Source organism: Anas platyrhynchos, chromosome W, assembly GCF_047663525.1.
Source record: "Anas platyrhynchos isolate ZD024472 breed Pekin duck chromosome W, IASCAAS_PekinDuck_T2T, whole genome shotgun sequence".
Taxonomy (NCBI): Eukaryota; Metazoa; Chordata; class Aves; order Anseriformes; family Anatidae; genus Anas; species Anas platyrhynchos.
Genome location: NC_092620.1, coordinates 6,334,147 through 6,354,094, shown reverse-complemented (window position 1 = coordinate 6,354,094; position 19,948 = coordinate 6,334,147). Strand labels below are relative to the sequence as shown.

Below are 19,948 nucleotides of genomic sequence, written 5' to 3'. Positions count from 1 at the left end.
CAGCCTGTCTGACGTAACCATGGAGGCAGCGGCAGCTGTGCTGAGCTGTGCTGCTTCACTCTAGCATTCTTTTTATAAAAGGTTTATCTTGCAATGCAAAAAAAGACTATTCGTCCCCAGATCGGTGTTATAACTGTTACTAATGACGACTTAGCTCTATTGCGGGGCAGGAGTGCAGAGACGCAGATTACACTGCCAAATGACCACCGGCAGGCGCTTTCACAAACCGCTTCTAAGGTTGCAGCTGGCACTGCCTGCAGCCGTATAGCAGACGTTACACTCTCTTTCCTAACTAGTAATCATGTGTCTCATCCATTTGTGGTGAATGGTCAGTGGCAAAAAGAAAAGGAGGATGCCACTGACACTAACAGCATGGGTAATAGGAGTAGTATAAGTGACACAGGTGATGGTGCGGGGTGGCGGCGGGCACTGCCGCGCTGCGGGGCACTCTGCCTGCTGCTCGCCTTCGCCTGACTGTGCACTGCTGCCGACAGTGCTAGAGCAAAATGTGAAGACTGCTCAGATGGCAGTGATGAGAGTGCTTGTGTGAAGAAGACGTGTGCTGAATCTGACTTTGTGTGCAACAGTGGTCAGTGTGTGCCAAACAGATAGCAGTGTGATGGGGATCCAGACTGTGAAGATGGGTCTGACAAGAGTGCTGAGCTGTGTCAACCCAGTGTATCCCAGTGTCGTGGAAATGTGATGGTGAATGTATCTACAAGAAGTGGCGATGTGACAGAGATCCTTATTGCAAGGATGCAAGTGATGAAATTAACTGCCCTTCTCGGACCTGCAGGCCAGACCAGTTCAAATGTGAAGATGGGAACTGTGTCCATGGGAGTAGGCAGTGCAATGGTGTGAGAGACTGTCTGGATGGCACTGATGAAGCAAACTGTATGCAGTGCTCTGGACCTGGCAAATTCAAGTGCAGAAGTGGAGAATGCATAGATATCAATAAAGTGTGTAACCAGCAGAGAGACTGCAAGGACTGGGGTGATGAGCCCCTGAAGGAATGCAACATACATGAATGTGACTGTCCAGCTGGGAAACTGTGGAGATAGTGATGAATGCCAAAACCCTGGTATCTGTAGTCAAATCTGTATCAACCTGAAAGGTGGCTACAAATGTGAATGTAGCCGTGGCTATCAGATGAATTCTGCTACAGGAACCTGGAAAGGGCCATACGGCAAAGCAAATTACATAACCGTTGCTTAACTTGTCAGAAGATAAAAAAGAAAGTGTTTCAACAAGCAGCCACGGGAGGGAAGAATCACTGAACCCCCGGTGTGAGGGACTGTACCTTGTTTTACTGACTACTGAAACAGCTGTGAGAACCGCAGAAAGGGACCCACGCATCCAGAATAAAAGGACCAGTAACTACTGAAACTTGGAGGGTTGAGTCCGCTCCTGGGAAACTGAAACTCAAGCTAAGGAAGAACTAATATTCTGGCAACGAGGCTCTGCATGAATTAAGGATGCCAAATAAAGGGGACAAGCCTGAAGGGAGGAAAGGGAGAAGGCAAGACCGGGGCAGGACCCTCCACTGCGGTGTGTATGGTCTACCGAGGGAGAGGGAGGCAACCCCTACGGGTATTGACTGCCGAGTGAGAGGGCCTCGACCGGACTTCTCCCACACTAAGGTCAGGTTGTCCCGAGAAAATAACATAAGAACCTTTTTTTAACCTATATAAAATTGTGATTCGTTTTCCAGGAGCTGGATCACCCTGACAGGCCGAACGGTAACACAAGCCTGAATCGACCCTGAAAGCGGGCCCAACCCCTTGATTGAAGGCGTTTGCCTATTATGATCCAGCTACGTGGGCAGAAGACAGATCCTGGGGCTATAGGACCCCAGTATATATATGTATTTAATAGAATAATTAAGTTACTAGCTGTAATAGAAATAGTTATAAATAAAACCGGAGATGCACTTGGACTAATTGCAAAGCAAAATACCAAGATGAGAACTGCCTTGTATCAAAATTGCCTAGCTTTGGATTATTTACTAGCACAAGAAGGAGAAGTCTGTGGAAAATTTAACTTTAGTAATTGCTGTTTAAAGATTGATGAAAAGAGTGTTTCTTCCTAGCAGCTGATAGAATGTTATGTTCCGGTTTAGGATGAGAAAAATACTAATAATATGCTGATGTTTTAATTGTTACAGAGCAGTGCTTACACCAAGCCAAGGATGTTTCAGCTTCTCACTGTCCTGCCAGCAGGCAGGCTGGGAGGAGGGCCGGACTGCTCGGGGTTAGGTTGGGCATCGGACAGCAGGTGGTGAGCAATTGCATTGTGCATCGCTTGTTTTGTACACGTTATTACTAGTAGTACTATTATTGTTATTATTTTCTTGTTTTTATCTCAACTCACAGGCTTCACTTTCCCATTTCTCTCTCCCATCCCAGAGAAGGAGGGGGGGAGGTGAGCGAGCGAGCACAAACCTGGAAGGATATGGAATGGAATTTATTTTCATGGCTGCCTGGTGGACCATGGGTTAAAAGAGTGTTATTTTTATTGTTATGTGGTGTAATGATGTTATTGTTTATACCTTGTATGATACCTTGCCTTACATTATTAATACACCGGGTGATAAATAGTACATTGGTAATAACTTCATTAAAAAAGGAAGGGGATATGTCAATTATGATGCTTAAGAATTGGACCCTCCAAGAACGGACTGATGAAATCCAGTTATTAACAACAGAAGAGACACGAATTGAGGATATTAAAAAGAAGATAAGGGATTGTGAGGAATGTTTTAACAATTCGTGTCCATAAAAAACAGTCCTGTCTGCCTCTGGGCCCTGCACTGGCAATTTAACTCTTGAACCACAGATGCAGTGTGTCCCAGTCTCCCCCTCATTCTAGTCAATTTATCAAGTCTTCAGAAAATACTCCTCAAATTTATGAACCTGTTTGCTTTTGTTATTCCGGACTTTTATTTCTAACAGTTACAGCCTTTTGTTTTTGTCTTTGTGGAGATTAACTTAACACTGCTATAGGTGTGACTGTCCCTGTGAATGGCTGGTGAGGAATGTTTTAATTACTCGTGAAGTGTCAATAAGAAAGCTATTTGTGTTTGTATGAAGTCTTTGATGTCTGGGGGTTTCAGAACAACTGATAACAACTAGTGACTGTTATGGGATACTATGCAAGCCTCTGGTATCTGGCCAGGTGGCCAAGAGATTAAGAAGAAGAAAAAAGAAGCTGAAGGACGGCTGGGAGACAAGACCTGCAGGAAATGTTCTATAAACTTGACACAGTGCCAAAGGAGTACAAAGGGGAAGGACGAGAAAAAAGCTTGGAGAGGAAGACTACGAGCCTTCAGCATGAAAGACCCCTAGAGACCCCCAGAGGAGACTGATGCGCATGCTCCAGTAGGAGGGACTGGACCCCGGAAGCTAATTATAATAACCTGTTTTTTTTTAGAAGTAGTAATGAATACGTATTAGTCTAGGAGCATAAAAATCAGCTGCTTGATGTAACTGGTGTGCGTCCTGGTGGAGCAGAGACTCCCGGTGCACCCAGCGCTGTTTGCTTACCTCTATTCTTTTAATAAATCCTATTTTTTTATTTAATCCTATTTTGAAGATCGAGCCATTTCTAACACAACTCATGCACAGAAAGAACAATGCTTGAGCATCAAATCATGTCAAACCTATAAAGTTACTATGGTCTTGTCTGCACCAAACTTCCCAGAAACATTTATTTAAAGTGAATCATGCAAAGATACTCTGGTTCTGCATGGGGCCAGCTTGTGTCCTCCATGCTAACTAACTTGGGCTCTGAGCATCATGAAAAGGTGATAATTTGGTCTTGAAACAACCTTAGATATACTTTCATGTAGTGCCATGCACCCAGAAACCTGATGGACTCAGCTGGCTGTCACAGTCTTTGTCAGACTTGAGGTGACTGAAAGTGGAATTCATCTCACTTAATGTTAGATGTCTATGCAGACATCATTTGTCGGCTGAATATGAGCCAGCAGTGTGCTCAGGTGGCCAAGAAGGCCAACGGCATCCTGGCTTGTATCAGAAACACTGTGACCAGCAGGGCTAGGGAGGTGATTGTCCCCCTGTACTCGGCTCTGGTGAGGCCGCACCTCGAGTACTGTGTTCAGTTCTGGGCCCCTCGCTACAAGAAGGACATCGAGGTGCTTGAGCGGGTCCAGAGAAGGGCGACGAAGCTGGTGAGGGGCCTGGAGAGCAAGTCCTATGAGGAGCGGCTGAAGGAGCTGGGCTTGTTCAGCCTAGAGAAAAGGAGGCTCAGGGGTGACCTTATCACTCTGTATAAGTATATTAAAGGAGGCTCTAGCGAGATGGGGGTTGGCCTGTTCTCCCATGTGCCTGGTGACAGGACGAGGGGGAATGGGCTAAAGTTGCGCCAGGGGAGTTTTAGGTTAGATGTTAGGAAGAATTTCTTTACTGAAAGGGTTGTTAGACATTGGAACAGGCTGCCCAGGGAGGTGGTTGAGTCACCATCCCTGGAAGTCTTCAAAAGACGTTTAGATGTAGAACTTAGGGATATGGTTTAGTGGGGACTGTTAGTGTTAGGTCAGAGGTTGGACTCGATGATCTTGAGGTCTCTTCCAACCTAGAGATTCTGTGATTCTGTGATTCTGTGATCTATGTCTTGATTAGTCACCCTTTATCTCCCTTTGTAGTAAATGGAAAGAAACAAGCATGATTCACCTCACCCTAAAACAGACATCTCAAATTTGGATGAATCATACCTCTACAGTGTCAGTTTTGCTCAGGCAGGGAGGGGAAATGATGGAAACACAGAGCTGCTGTCAGGAAACAGACTAGAGCTTGAGAGCTACAGATTGGCAGCACCTCATGAGAGGGGTCACTGTCAGACATACAGGTAAACAGAGACAAAAAGCATATAAACTACTTATTTATCATCATGCAGCAACTGATTCAGAAAGCCAGGAACCAGATCATTGCCTCTCAGTCAGGAATAAAGACAGTCTCTGGTCTTGGTTTCAGCATTCATGGTAAAACTAGGGGGCTTAATCAAAGAACTGTATGTATTTGCTTTCTCTCCAAGACAATTCACTGTGTGCTACATATCTACAACATCACTTCATTAACTGAGCTAAATGAGATGCAGATGACTTTATAGGCTTTAGTGATCAACCTTAGCCCTACTTCTTATTTGTTGTTGTTTTTTTCTTTTCTTTTCTTTTCTTTTCTTTTCTTTTCTTTTCTTTTCTTTTCTTTTCTTTTCTTTTCTTTTCTTTTCTTTTCTTTTCTTTTCTTTTCTTTTCTTTTCTTTTTTCTTTTCTTTTCTTTTCTTTTCTTTTTAGTGATTTACCAAAAACAGTGAAGCCCATTGTTACCAGTGTCCTATAGCTCCATTGACCCAGGCAAGTTACTTCATCTCTCCATGCACAGATTTTACAATCTCAAAAAATGAGATAACAATTCTCTACTACTTTTTGCACAGCAATATGACAATAAAAGTTTTAGAAGAGAAAGGTGCTATCTAATACTATACTGCAGCTGGTCCTTCTCCCTAGATAGTGACAAGGATTAGTTTTGTCCCATCCATGAGAAAACTTTTATGTAATTATATCTGGATGTTTACAAACTTCATGTTTTCGGGCAGCGCTTGCTTCTGACCTCTGTAGTGTCTGCAAGAAGCTTGGAGAATTCTGTGGTCTAAAATAAAGAAAACCAATGTGTAATGAAAAAGCATCTAAATGTGGCATTCTTGTAAAGCTTGAAACATGAGCAGTTAGTCAGGGATACATAATGCAATGCCCTCATTTTCTCAAACTGGAGCTCTTTTAAGCTTGAATCCCCTGCCTTTGCTGTTGACATTCAAATTGACTTTTTGCATTTCATAATGGTAGTTCCTGCCTTGCTTTCCACTTTATCTGCCAAACCTACTGCTGGGTCTTTCTGAGATGCACAAGAGTCAAGGATAAAGCTGACTGAAAAATGCATCGCTTATTTCAGTCATTTTACTAAAGTACACTCTAGTACGAGCAAAGCAAGACAGCAAATTATTAGAATTGGATTGCTGTCATCAATTGCTTTCTCATCAGTGGCTCAATTTTCTGACAAGCCCCAGTTCTTCTTAGATTACTGCCATAATAATAATAATAATAATAATAATGCAGTCCAGTAAGCACTCAGATAAAAACAAGGCAACCTCCCAGTTGTTTGGACAGGAAAGTGCCATGTTATTGTCAGAGAAGGCTGTAATCTACAAGCAACCTACAGAAGTGCCCCCAACCCACTGCTCCCAAGCTACAGCACTGCCAGGGGCTCTTGTCTGCATGTTCTTCAGTATCCTCATGTCTACAGGATTGGTATGATTTATCTGCTTTCAAAATTCATTCCTGTCTGTTGGAGAAAGAATTAGACACTAGAAAGGAACTTACATGAAATGCAAGTCATGGGGGAGGAAAGGCTGCACTTTCACTCCCTGAGCTCCAGTCCTGAAGGTACAACTTTATACTTTATGGCTTCTAGCAAATTTTATTGTTATGAAGAAACACCTGTTGGCATTCCAGACCCTGGATTTGTGCATCTGCTAGCCTGCCCTACAACAGGAGTTCTTCAGACACAAAACATTCCCTCTTGTACAGTTGGAAAGTGTCTAGCCTGCATAGCTCTGCAACAAATAAGTAGGTAGATTTGGGAACAGAAACCACACATATTTTGTTTTTACAGATGAACCAGGGCAAATTGTATTGTCAGCACCACCAGTCTGTATCCTGATAATCCCATTGACCTCAGCAGAGTGTAACTGAGAAGAAAATTCAGCCGCAGTGCATATCCCTTATGGCTTACCATAGTACATAATTATTGCTGTTTGTTATTTCTGTTGCAGTAGAACCCACAGGATCAAATAAAGATCTGGATCCCCATTGTGCTAGGTGCAATGCAAACATATAAGCAGTCATGGTGCCTGCACTAAAGAGCTTACAGCCCTGTCTCTTAGGAGAACATTTCTTAGTCTAATAGACTTCTTTATTAAGAACTGCTAGTTACTTAATTCAGCCTAATTTTTTTCTTTGCTCAGTTTCTTCTGTTTTTCCTGCTTAGCCCCCCTAGACCATCTGTAATAATTCTCCTTCCTCTGTAGTATTGACAGCTTTCTACACCATGCAAGCAACTATTATTCCCCCTTTTGCTTCTTGATAGTCTCATCAGACATTTCTCCCTCAGCCACTTTCTGCTTTTCAAACATTTTTGTTAAAAACAAGCATTTCTTTTTATATTTTTCATTGCAACATCTTCTTTAGATCATTATTATTCCAGCATGGCTGAGTGGCACTACAGTTGTGCTATAGTGCCACAACAGCACAACTTTTTTTGTAGTGCCACAACAGCACAAGTTGTGCTGTAGTGCCACATGGCCCTGGGCCATGACGTGAAGTTTCCTTGCAGAACTCCTCAAAAGCACAATCGCACTCTCTGTTGTTCCCTTTCCTTGTCTTTTAATACCAGAGAAATGGCTCATTGTCACCTCACAGGTTTCCTTCACTGTTATTGCAACCTAAATATCACGTCTTCCATTTACTGAATGTCTGTTTCAGACTACCTCTTCGAGCACCTCTCTCCAGAGACATTAGATGATGGTTTTTTTCCACTGTTCAATAGGGGCCCCAGAAAATTAAAGAGTAAATTAAAAATGATCCAGTATTATATGATAGAATGACCAAAAGAACCCTTAAGACCCCATGTATTTTGATCCACGGAGGACGGGGTCTGTCAGGCTTTGAACATTAATAGTAGAATACCCGTGGATCCGGAAAAGAGCAAGCTGAAACACTGGAATTAGAAATTAGAGAGCAATTGATTAAGAATGAATCATGTGCTACATTTGTGCCTGTGCTGCACTTATACCTCCAGATAACAGGAGCCTCTCGGACCCCGAGAACCAGATCAAAAACAACCTCACGGTTCGGACTTTAATCAAGGGGTCTGAGATAAGGAGGACTGTTCACAAAGGGACAGGTTATGCATGTGTGTAGGAATGTTCATGTATATGTAACTCTTTACTAAAGCAAGTTGCCACATTAGGCGTGCATGACTTTGGTGGGACTACCCGCCCCGTGCCGCCCAGAACTGAGTAAACATACCTACTTTACAATCTTACTGATTGTGGAGTCAGCTTTCTGTGAGTCATTTTGGTGAGCCAGGCAGGAGACACTCTGCTCGGCTGCGGGATCGGCCGTAGCGCGGACACCCCTAGGTGCACCCTGAGTGTTTTGCTCGGAGGGGACTCCACTCTCAGCTGCTCACCGCGGGAGCAAAGATCTCCTGAAACTGCAGACAAACGGTATGTTTTCAGCTGCTGGAGGGATACTAACTGGAGTGTTAATAATTGTATGTGTTTTTATGTATGTATTTTGTGTTGAAAGTGTTTGTGTAAATGTAAGGGTTTGAAACAAAGTGTTCCAAGTCACTTCACGAAGAACACAGTCAGAGACAATACTTATTTGGTTGGTTATCATTGTAAATTATATTCCTGTGGTATGAATGAGATGTGCTAGAGGCCTCTGTGTGATTGTGCTGTGCTGTGTGAGTGCAGAGTTCCGATCCGTGGTCCCGTACTCTCCGCAAGGGGAGTGGGCGGAGACGAACGAAGTGCTTGACAGACTGAAAAGAAGTGCTGTTTTATCCAAGTTTCGAGTGGTGGTGCCTAATATATGGGCCTGGCGGTGTATCTTGTGATCCTATTTTTGCTCTTAAATGTTTTGACTGTGACAAGAAAAAGGCGGGAGCATGATCTGACTCTACTGGTGTCTGTCGTGCTTTCGGCCGTGCTTCCTGCAACATATGAGGCCCGCACAGGCCGAGACCTGGACTTACTAAGACCCAGACTCGCTGAGACCTGAACAGGCCGAGAGACCGGAGCGGCGCCGAGAGCCTGGAGCGGCGCCGGGAGACTACGAGACACTACGGAGGGACTACCGCTGGACGGAGAGAGCCCTGAGAGACGCTTCAGAGCCACGGACGGCTCTGAGAGACACAGAATAGACCGGACAGAAGCCGGAAAACGCGGGGAATTGAAGTAATTGCGGTGCGACGCGGGACATCCGAGATCGAGTTGCTACGGGAGACCAGAGGCGTCAGTGGACAACAGCAGCCGACCCTCACCGTGTGGCGAGTTGGCACATAGCAGAGGGGCGGACATCAGGACCCTGCAGCCTGTCTGACGTAACCATGGAGGCAGCGGCAGCTGTGCTGAGCTGTGCTGCTTCACTCTAGCATTCTTTTTATAAAAGGTTTATCTTGCAATGCAAAAAAAGACTATTCGTCCCCAGATCGGTGTTATAACTGTTACTAATGACGACTTAGCTCTATTGCGGGGCAGGAGTGCAGAGACGCAGATTACACTGCCAAATGACCACCGGCAGGCGCTTTCACAAACCGCTTCTAAGGTTGCAGCTGGCACTGCCTGCAGCCGTATAGCAGACGTTACACTCTCTTTCCTAACTAGTAATCATGTGTCTCATCCATTTGTGGTGAATGGTCAGTGGCAAAAAGAAAAGGAGGATGCCACTGACACTAACAGCATGGGTAATAGGAGTAGTATAAGTGACACAGGTGATGGTGCGGGGTGGCGGCGGGCACTGCCGCGCTGCGGGGCACTCTGCCTGCTGCTCGCCTTCGCCTGACTGTGCACTGCTGCCGACAGTGCTAGAGCAAAATGTGAAGACTGCTCAGATGGCAGTGATGAGAGTGCTTGTGTGAAGAAGACGTGTGCTGAATCTGACTTTGTGTGCAACAGTGGTCAGTGTGTGCCAAACAGATAGCAGTGTGATGGGGATCCAGACTGTGAAGATGGGTCTGACAAGAGTGCTGAGCTGTGTCAACCCAGTGTATCCCAGTGTCGTGGAAATGTGATGGTGAATGTATCTACAAGAAGTGGCGATGTGACAGAGATCCTTATTGCAAGGATGCAAGTGATGAAATTAACTGCCCTTCTCGGACCTGCAGGCCAGACCAGTTCAAATGTGAAGATGGGAACTGTGTCCATGGGAGTAGGCAGTGCAATGGTGTGAGAGACTGTCTGGATGGCACTGATGAAGCAAACTGTATGCAGTGCTCTGGACCTGGCAAATTCAAGTGCAGAAGTGGAGAATGCATAGATATCAATAAAGTGTGTAACCAGCAGAGAGACTGCAAGGACTGGGGTGATGAGCCCCTGAAGGAATGCAACATACATGAATGTGACTGTCCAGCTGGGAAACTGTGGAGATAGTGATGAATGCCAAAACCCTGGTATCTGTAGTCAAATCTGTATCAACCTGAAAGGTGGCTACAAATGTGAATGTAGCCGTGGCTATCAGATGAATTCTGCTACAGGAACCTGGAAAGGGCCATACGGCAAAGCAAATTACATAACCGTTGCTTAACTTGTCAGAAGATAAAAAAGAAAGTGTTTCAACAAGCAGCCACGGGAGGGAAGAATCACTGAACCCCCGGTGTGAGGGACTGTACCTTGTTTTACTGACTACTGAAACAGCTGTGAGAACCGCAGAAAGGGACCCACGCATCCAGAATAAAAGGACCAGTAACTACTGAAACTTGGAGGGTTGAGTCCGCTCCTGGGAAACTGAAACTCAAGCTAAGGAAGAACTAATATTCTGGCAACGAGGCTCTGCATGAATTAAGGATGCCAAATAAAGGGGACAAGCCTGAAGGGAGGAAAGGGAGAAGGCAAGACCGGGGCAGGACCCTCCACTGCGGTGTGTATGGTCTACCGAGGGAGAGGGAGGCAACCCCTACGGGTATTGACTGCCGAGTGAGAGGGCCTCGACCGGACTTCTCCCACACTAAGGTCAGGTTGTCCCGAGAAAATAACATAAGAACCTTTTTTTAACCTATATAAAATTGTGATTCGTTTTCCAGGAGCTGGATCACCCTGACAGGCCGAACGGTAACACAAGCCTGAATCGACCCTGAAAGCGGGCCCAACCCCTTGATTGAAGGCGTTTGCCTATTATGATCCAGCTACGTGGGCAGAAGACAGATCCTGGGGCTATAGGACCCCAGTATATATATGTATTTAATAGAATAATTAAGTTACTAGCTGTAATAGAAATAGTTATAAATAAAACCGGAGATGCACTTGGACTAATTGCAAAGCAAAATACCAAGATGAGAACTGCCTTGTATCAAAATTGCCTAGCTTTGGATTATTTACTAGCACAAGAAGGAGAAGTCTGTGGAAAATTTAACTTTAGTAATTGCTGTTTAAAGATTGATGAAAAGAGTGTTTCTTCCTAGCAGCTGATAGAATGTTATGTTCCGGTTTAGGATGAGAAAAATACTAATAATATGCTGATGTTTTAATTGTTACAGAGCAGTGCTTACACCAAGCCAAGGATGTTTCAGCTTCTCACTGTCCTGCCAGCAGGCAGGCTGGGAGGAGGGCCGGACTGCTCGGGGTTAGGTTGGGCATCGGACAGCAGGTGGTGAGCAATTGCATTGTGCATCGCTTGTTTTGTACACGTTATTACTAGTAGTACTATTATTGTTATTATTTTCTTGTTTTTATCTCAACTCACAGGCTTCACTTTCCCATTTCTCTCTCCCATCCCAGAGAAGGAGGGGGGGAGGTGAGCGAGCGAGCACAAACCTGGAAGGATATGGAATGGAATTTATTTTCATGGCTGCCTGGTGGACCATGGGTTAAAAGAGTGTTATTTTTATTGTTATGTGGTGTAATGATGTTATTGTTTATACCTTGTATGATACCTTGCCTTACATTATTAATACACCGGGTGATAAATAGTACATTGGTAATAACTTCATTAAAAAAGGAAGGGGATATGTCAATTATGATGCTTAAGAATTGGACCCTCCAAGAACGGACTGATGAAATCCAGTTATTAACAACAGAAGAGACACGAATTGAGGATATTAAAAAGAAGATAAGGGATTGTGAGGAATGTTTTAACAATTCGTGTCCATAAAAAACAGTCCTGTCTGCCTCTGGGCCCTGCACTGGCAATTTAACTCTTGAACCACAGATGCAGTGTGTCCCAGTCTCCCCCTCATTCTAGTCAATTTATCAAGTCTTCAGAAAATACTCCTCAAATTTATGAACCTGTTTGCTTTTGTTATTCCGGACTTTTATTTCTAACAGTTACAGCCTTTTGTTTTTGTCTTTGTGGAGATTAACTTAACACTGCTATAGGTGTGACTGTCCCTGTGAATGGCTGGTGAGGAATGTTTTAATTACTCGTGAAGTGTCAATAAGAAAGCTATTTGTGTTTGTATGAAGTCTTTGATGTCTGGGGGTTTCAGAACAACTGATAACAACTAGTGACTGTTATGGGATACTATGCAAGCCTCTGGTATCTGGCCAGGTGGCCAAGAGATTAAGAAGAAGAAAAAAGAAGCTGAAGGACGGCTGGGAGACAAGACCTGCAGGAAATGTTCTATAAACTTGACACAGTGCCAAAGGAGTACAAAGGGGAAGGACGAGAAAAAAGCTTGGAGAGGAAGACTACGAGCCTTCAGCATGAAAGACCCCTAGAGACCCCCAGAGGAGACTGATGCGCATGCTCCAGTAGGAGGGACTGGACCCCGGAAGCTAATTATAATAACCTGTTTTTTTTTAGAAGTAGTAATGAATACGTATTAGTCTAGGAGCATAAAAATCAGCTGCTTGATGTAACTGGTGTGCGTCCTGGTGGAGCAGAGACTCCCGGTGCACCCAGCGCTGTTTGCTTACCTCTATTCTTTTAATAAATCCTATTTTTTTATTTAATCCTATTTTGAAGATCGAGCCATTTCTAACACAACTCATGCACAGAAAGAACAATGCTTGAGCATCAAATCATGTCAAACCTATAAAGTTACTATGGTCTTGTCTGCACCAAACTTCCCAGAAACATTTATTTAAAGTGAATCATGCAAAGATACTCTGGTTCTGCATGGGGCCAGCTTGTGTCCTCCATGCTAACTAACTTGGGCTCTGAGCATCATGAAAAGGTGATAATTTGGTCTTGAAACAACCTTAGATATACTTTCATGTAGTGCCATGCACCCAGAAACCTGATGGACTCAGCTGGCTGTCACAGTCTTTGTCAGACTTGAGGTGACTGAAAGTGGAATTCATCTCACTTAATGTTAGATGTCTATGCTACAGACATCTATGTCTTGATTAGTCACCCTTTATCTCCCTTTGTAGTAAATGGAAAGAAACAAGCATGATTCACCTCACCCTAAAACAGACATCTCAAATTTGGATGAATCATACCTCTACAGTGTCAGTTTTGCTCAGGCAGGGAGGGGAAATGATGGAAACACAGAGCTGCTGTCAGGAAACAGACTAGAGCTTGAGAGCTACAGATTGGCAGCACCTCATGAGAGGGGTCACTGTCAGACATACAGGTAAACAGAGACAAAAAGCATATAAACTACTTATTTATCATCATGCAGCAACTGATTCAGAAAGCCAGGAACCAGATCATTGCCTCTCAGTCAGGAATAAAGACAGTCTCTGGTCTTGGTTTCAGCATTCATGGTAAAACTAGGGGGCTTAATCAAAGAACTGTATGTATTTGCTTTCTCTCCAAGACAATTCACTGTGTGCTACATATCTACAACATCACTTCATTAACTGAGCTAAATGAGATGCAGATGACTTTATAGGCTTTAGTGATCAACCTTAGCCCTACTTCTTATTTGTTGTTGTTTTTTGTTTTTCTTTTCTTTTCTTTTCTTTTCTTTTCTTTTCTTTTCTTTTCTTTTCTTTTCTTTTCTTTTCTTTTCTTTTCTTTTCTTTTCTTTTCTTTTCTTTTCTTTTCTTTTCTTTTCTTTTCTTTTCTTTTCTTTTCTTTTCTTTTCTTTTCTTTTCTTTTCTTTTCTTTTCTTTTTAGTGATTTACCAAAAACAGTGAAGCCCATTGTTACCAGTGTCCTATAGCTCCATTGACCCAGGCAAGTTACTTCATCTCTCCATGCACAGATTTTACAATCTCAAAAAATGAGATAACAATTCTCTACTACTTTTTGCACAGCAATATGACAATAAAAGTTTTAGAAGAGAAAGGTGCTATCTAATACTATACTGCAGCTGGTCCTTCTCCCTAGATAGTGACAAGGATTAGTTTTGTCCCATCCATGAGAAAACTTTTATGTAATTATATCTGGATGTTTACAAACTTCATGTTTTCGGGCAGCGCTTGCTTCTGACCTCTGTAGTGTCTGCAAGAAGCTTGGAGAATTCTGTGGTCTAAAATAAAGAAAACCAATGTGTAATGAAAAAGCATCTAAATGTGGCATTCTTGTAAAGCTTGAAACATGAGCAGTTAGTCAGGGATACATAATGCAATGCCCTCATTTTCTCAAACTGGAGCTCTTTTAAGCTTGAATCCCCTGCCTTTGCTGTTGACATTCAAATTGACTTTTTGCATTTCATAATGGTAGTTCCTGCCTTGCTTTCCACTTTATCTGCCAAACCTACTGCTGGGTCTTTCTGAGATGCACAAGAGTCAAGGATAAAGCTGACTGAAAAATGCATCGCTTATTTCAGTCATTTTACTAAAGTACACTCTAGTACGAGCAAAGCAAGACAGCAAATTATTAGAATTGGATTGCTGTCATCAATTGCTTTCTCATCAGTGGCTCAATTTTCTGACAAGCCCCAGTTCTTCTTAGATTACTGCCATAATAATAATAATAATAATAATAATGCAGTCCAGTAAGCACTCAGATAAAAACAAGGCAACCTCCCAGTTGTTTGGACAGGAAAGTGCCATGTTATTGTCAGAGAAGGCTGTAATCTACAAGCAACCTACAGAAGTGCCCCCAACCCACTGCTCCCAAGCTACAGCACTGCCAGGGGCTCTTGTCTGCATGTTCTTCAGTATCCTCATGTCTACAGGATTGGTATGATTTATCTGCTTTCAAAATTCATTCCTGTCTGTTGGAGAAAGAATTAGACACTAGAAAGGAACTTACATGAAATGCAAGTCATGGGGGAGGAAAGGCTGCACTTTCACTCCCTGAGCTCCAGTCCTGAAGGTACAACTTTATACTTTATGGCTTCTAGCAAATTTTATTGTTATGAAGAAACACCTGTTGGCATTCCAGACCCTGGATTTGTGCATCTGCTAGCCTGCCCTACAACAGGAGTTCTTCAGACACAAAACATTCCCTCTTGTACAGTTGGAAAGTGTCTAGCCTGCATAGCTCTGCAACAAATAAGTAGGTAGATTTGGGAACAGAAACCACACATATTTTGTTTTTACAGATGAACCAGGGCAAATTGTATTGTCAGCACCACCAGTCTGTATCCTGATAATCCCATTGACCTCAGCAGAGTGTAACTGAGAAGAAAATTCAGCCGCAGTGCATATCCCTTATGGCTTACCATAGTACATAATTATTGCTGTTTGTTATTTCTGTTGCAGTAGAACCCACAGGATCAAATAAAGATCTGGATCCCCATTGTGCTAGGTGCAATGCAAACATATAAGCAGTCATGGTGCCTGCACTAAAGAGCTTACAGCCCTGTCTCTTAGGAGAACATTTCTTAGTCTAATAGACTTCTTTATTAAGAACTGCTAGTTACTTAATTCAGCCTAATTTTTTTCTTTGCTCAGTTTCTTCTGTTTTTCCTGCTTAGCCCCCCTAGACCATCTGTAATAATTCTCCTTCCTCTGTAGTATTGACAGCTTTCTACACCATGCAAGCAACTATTATTCCCCCTTTTGCTTCTTGATAGTCTCATCAGACACTTCTCCCTCAGCCACTTTCTGCTTTTCAAACATTTTTGTTAAAAACAAGCATTTCTTTTTATATTTTTCATTGCAACATCTTCTTTAGATCATTATTATTCCAGCATGGCTGAGTGGCACTACAGTTGTGCTATAGTGCCACAACAGCACAACTTTTTTTGTAGTGCCACAACAGCACAAGTTGTGCTGTAGTGCCACATGGCCCTGGGCCATGACGTGAAGTTTCCTTGCAGAACTCCTCAAAAGCACAATCGCACTCTCTGTTGTTCCCTTTCCTTGTCTTTTAATACCAGAGAAATGGCTCATTGTCACCTCACAGGTTTCCTTCACTGTTATTGCAACCTAAATATCACGTCTTCCATTTACTGAATGTCTGTTTCAGACTACCTCTTCGAGCACCTCTCTCCAGAGACATTAGATGATGGTTTTTTTCCACTGTTCAATAGGGGCCCCAGAAAATTAAAGAGTAAATTAAAAATGATCCAGTATTATATGATAGAATGACCAAAAGAACCCTTAAGACCCCATGTATTTTGATCCACGGAGGACGGGGTCTGTCAGGCTTTGAACATTAATAGTAGAATACCCGTGGATCCGGAAAAGAGCAAGCTGAAACACTGGAATTAGAAATTAGAGAGCAATTGATTAAGAATGAATCATGTGCTACATTTGTGCCTGTGCTGCACTTATACCTCCAGATAACAGGAGCCTCTCGGACCCCGAGAACCAGATCAAAAACAACCTCACGGTTCGGACTTTAATCAAGGGGTCTGAGATAAGGAGGACTGTTCACAAAGGGACAGGTTATGCATGTGTGTAGGAATGTTCATGTATATGTAACTCTTTACTAAAGCAAGTTGCCACATTAGGCGTGCATGACTTTGGTGGGACTACCCGCCCCGTGCCGCCCAGAACTGAGTAAACATACCTACTTTACAATCTTACTGATTGTGGAGTCAGCTTTCTGTGAGTCATTTTGGTGAGCCAGGCAGGAGACACTCTGCTCGGCTGCGGGATCGGCCGTAGCGCGGACACCCCTAGGTGCACCCTGAGTGTTTTGCTCGGAGGGGACTCCACTCTCAGCTGCTCACCGCGGGAGCAAAGATCTCCTGAAACTGCAGACAAACGGTATGTTTTCAGCTGCTGGAGGGATACTAACTGGAGTGTTAATAATTGTATGTGTTTTTATGTATGTATTTTGTGTTGAAAGTGTTTGTGTAAATGTAAGGGTTTGAAACAAAGTGTTCCAAGTCACTTCACGAAGAACACAGTCAGAGACAATACTTATTTGGTTGGTTATCATTGTAAATTATATTCCTGTGGTATGAATGAGATGTGCTAGAGGCCTCTGTGTGATTGTGCTGTGCTGTGTGAGTGCAGAGTTCCGATCCGTTGGGAGGCGGTTCTGAAGGGCAGAGGGGTCCAGGAAGTCTGGGCGCTCTTCAAGAAGGAAATCTTAATGGTGCAGGAGCAGTCTTCCCCCACGTGCCCAAACACGAGCCGTCGTGGAAGAAGACCGGCCTGGCTCAACAGAGAGTTGCAGCTTGAGCTTAGGAGAAAAAAGAGGGTTTATAATCTTTGGAAAAAAGGGCGGGCCACTGAGGAGGACTATAAGGATGTTGCAAGGCTGTGCAGGGACAAAATTAGAAAGGCCAAAGCTCATCTGGAGCTCAATCAGGCTACTGCCGTTAAAGACAACAAAAAATCTTTTTAGAAATACATCGATGCAAAACGGAGGACTAAGGAGAATCTCCATCCTTTACTGGATGCGGGGGGAAACCTTGTTACAAAAGATGAGGGAAAAGTGGAGGTGCTTAATGCCTTCTTTGCCTCAGTCTTTAGCGGCAATACCGGTTCTTCTCTGGATATCCAGTACCCTGAGATGGTGGAAGGGGATGGGGAGCAGAATGTGGCCCTCACTATCCATGAGGAAATGGTTGGTGACCTGCTACGGCACTTGGATGTGCACAAGTCGATGGGGCCGGATGGGATCCACCCAAGGGTACTGAGAGAACTGGCAGAGGAGCTGGCCAAGCCACTTACCATCATTTATCAGCAGTCCTGGCTATCGGGGGAGGTCCCAGTTGACTGGCGGCTAGTAAACATGATGCCTATCTACAAGAAGGGCCAGAAAGCAGACCCGGGGACTATAGGCCTGTCAATTTGACCTTAGTGCCAGGGAAGCTCATGGAGCAGATTATCTTGAGTGTCATCACGCGGTACTTGCAGGGTAAGCAGGCGATCAGGCCCAGTCAGCATGGGTTTATGAAAGGCAGGTCCTGCTTGATGAACCTGATCTCCTTCTATGACAAACTGACACGTTTGGTGGATGAAGGAAAGGCTGTGGATGTGGTCTACCTTGACTTCAGCAAGGCCTTTGACACCATTTCCCACAGCATTCTCCTCAAGAAACTGGCTGCTCTTGACTTGGACTGGCGCACGCTTCATTGGGTTAGAAACTGGCTGGATAGCTGGGCCCAAAGAGACATGGTGAATGGAGTTAAATCCATTTGGAGGCTGGTCACTAGTGGTGTTCCCCAGGGCTCGGTGCTGGGACCAGTCCTCTTTAATATCTTCATTGATGATCTGGATGAGGGCATTGAGTGCACCCTCAGTAAGTTCGCAGATGACACCAAGTTAGGTGCGTGTGTTGATCTGCTTGAGGGTAGGAAAGCTCTGCAGGAGGATCTGGATAGGCTGGACCAATGGGCTGAGGTCAACTGCATGAAGTTCAACAAGGCCAAGTGCCAGGTCCTGCACCTGGGGAGCAATAACCCCAAGCAGATCTACAGGCTTGGAGAGGAATGGTTGGAAAGCTGCCTGGCGGAGAAGGACCTGGGAGTATTGGTGGATAGTCGGCTGAATATGAGCCAGCAGTGTGCTCAGGTGGCCAAGAAGGCCAACGGCATCCTGGCTTGTATAAGAAGCAGTGTGGCCAGCAGGGCCAGGGAAGTGATCGTCCCCCTGTACTCGGCTCTGGTGAGGCCGCACCTCGAGTACTGTGTTCAGTTTTGGGCCCCTCGCTACAAGAAGGACATAGAGGTGCTTGAGCGAGTCCAGAGAAGGGTGACGAAGCTGGTGAGGGGTCTGGAGAACAAGTCCTACGAGGAGCGGCTGAGGGAGCTGGGCTTGTTCAGCCTGGAGAAAAGGAGGCTCAGGGGCAACCTTATTGCTCTCTACAGATACCTTAAAGGAGGCTGTAGAGAGGTGGGGGTTGGTCTATCCTCCCACGTGCCTGGTGACAGGACGAGGAGGAATGGGCTAAAGTTGTGCCAGGGGAGTTTTAGTTTGGATGTTAGGAAGAACTTCTTTACCAAAAGGGTTGTTAGGCATTGGAATGGGCTGCCCAGGGAAGTGGTGGAGTCACCATCCCTGGAGGTGTTTAAAAGACGTTTAGATGTAGAGCTTAGTGATATGGTTTAGTTGAGGACTTGTTAGTGTTAGGTCAGAGGTTGGACTCGATGATCTTGAGGTCTCTTCCAACCTAGAAATTCTGTGATTCTGTGATTAGTACTAAAAATTATCTATATGTGCTCTCACTAATGGAACAAGGGAATTGGCATTCCTCGTGGACCTTAACCCAACCCCATTCTTGGCAAGAAGTATTAGACCCTGACAGGTTAGCTAGTAGGAAGAGGGGGTACAGAATTCCCTGCTGATTAACAATCTAGTGAAATAATTAGTGTTATTCTCTTTTCATTTAATTATGGAATATTCACAAATATATTTTTATTAGATACCACAAAAGGAAGTGTCTGTGCAGAATTTTGACTTCATCTATGCTGTTCAGAAGGCCTTTTGTAAAGGGTTTAGGGAAACCTCTCCCTTCTCACTTTATTTCCAAACATATTTTAAACAAATAAGGAGTTTTTACAGTTTTATTAAGATCTGGTTCAACATGCTCAGAAATAGAAAGATTTATATTGATTTCATTAGGATTATATCAGGCTTAAATGCATAAGACTGCATTGCAATTTCCAGACTACATGTTCACTCAATATATTAGAGCAATGGGTGAACAATCAGCAATGATGAACCCTATTCAGATTCTAATATGTCTTTCTTCCTGTCTGTCATAATAGTTTATATCAATCAAAACATGTCATTTTACAGGATATTATGAGAAACAATAATAGGGAAAGGACTTTACACTACATGTGTTATTTTAAATAAAGTGAAAGTGAAGTGAATGAGAAAATGTTTGTGTTATCTGGGAAATGCCAGA

At 43.8% G+C, this 19,948-nt stretch overlaps 1 long non-coding RNA gene across 1 annotated transcript; it reads left to right on the top strand.

The window, feature by feature from the left end:
- Positions 1-7,804: 7,804 nt before the first annotated feature.
- LOC140000562 (uncharacterized) lies at positions 7,805-12,752 on the top strand. Its single transcript, XR_011805603.1, has 2 exons — positions 7,805-8,301; positions 8,734-12,752. It is a non-coding gene; the product is annotated as an uncharacterized lncRNA (long non-coding RNA).
- The last annotated feature ends 7,196 nt before the right edge of the window (positions 12,753-19,948 follow it).